The sequence below is a fragment of the Palaemon carinicauda genome, chromosome 14, assembly GCF_036898095.1.
Source record: "Palaemon carinicauda isolate YSFRI2023 chromosome 14, ASM3689809v2, whole genome shotgun sequence".
NCBI lineage: Eukaryota > Metazoa > Arthropoda > Malacostraca > Decapoda > Palaemonidae > Palaemon > Palaemon carinicauda.
Window position 1 is genome coordinate 94,511,467 of NC_090738.1, and position 1,313 is coordinate 94,512,779.

A 1,313-nucleotide genomic window follows, 5' to 3' on the forward strand; every position below is an offset into this window, starting at 1 on the left:
AGTTACGAGATTGACATAAGTACAAGGGCTTCTGTACATTAGCCTCAGATATGAGTTAATCTAGACTATCTAATTTCATCAGAGAGTTATTTAATCAATTCAATGAAAGTTCTTTAACAATTTCCTCTAAGTCCCAAGACTATTGAGTCTTAGAAATTCCATCGGAATCCGTAAGGGCATCACGGAAACCAGAAAAAACCTGACGAATTAATGTCCGATCCCTAAAATGGTCAGAGGCCTAATGAAGCGGAAGAAGCAACTATGTGTCTTTGAAGTAAAAATTACGATTTTGAGATAATCCTTTGATTGCCAATCCTTTGAAGATAAAATCAAGGGGGGAAGGGAAAAAGGAAAGGTAAGATAATGGAGTGGGCCGGGGGAGGCATAATGTTTTATAAGAGGCTCTGAAATTATAAGGAAAATGTTAAAGAAAATACGAGGATATAAGTTGTCGATGGGAAGGTCTACGTAGCCCCGTTGGGATAAGGAGAAGGATGTCTATGATGATAGAAAGTCCTTGAGTAGGAGGAGATGGTCTTCCTTTGCTTTAGAGTGTCCTTTTCCTTAGAATGTCCTTTGTCTTAGAGTGTCCTTTGCCTTAGAATGTCCTTGAGTAATTGATCATCATACTTTGCCTCATAATGGAATGCAATCCGGCAATCGATTTACAAAGTTATTCATAAACGAAAGCAATAATCTATATTAATTTCCTCAGATATTATAGGATATTATTATCAGATATTATTATCAGATATCACAAGTATCATGCTAACAAAATATCTTTATCTTTATCATTTTCTTCATTGTCACCAGAATTCTCAAAACGAAGCATCTTCCTAAATTTTGAAAGCAATCAGGTTAGAAAAACTTATACCTTAAATTTAGACGTATAATAGATCATTACAAAATAGGGCCATTCACTCAAATAAAAGAAAATTGTTTATACAAACACATGGCAAATGTCATATTACCTTGATCAGGATATCTTTTTGATAATTTTAGATTATGATATTGGTCTGTAAAAAAAGGTTATTTGTAACACACGAGTTTCTAATTAAAAATAAAAGATAAATAAATAAACAAATAAAATAATTTCTTTTCATTGATATCATCCCTTCAATTACAGATTTTTATCAGCGATATGTTGATTCATCCTTTTATGCTGTATCAGGGATGAGATCCAGGGTAGAAAATGTCCACAGATTTATAGTTGCTATCCAAAGGGGAAATGTAAATAGATTTAATCAAAGATTTTGTAAGTCGAATCAAACACTGTTTCAAGGAAGCACATTTGGCTTTACCATTAGTGGCTA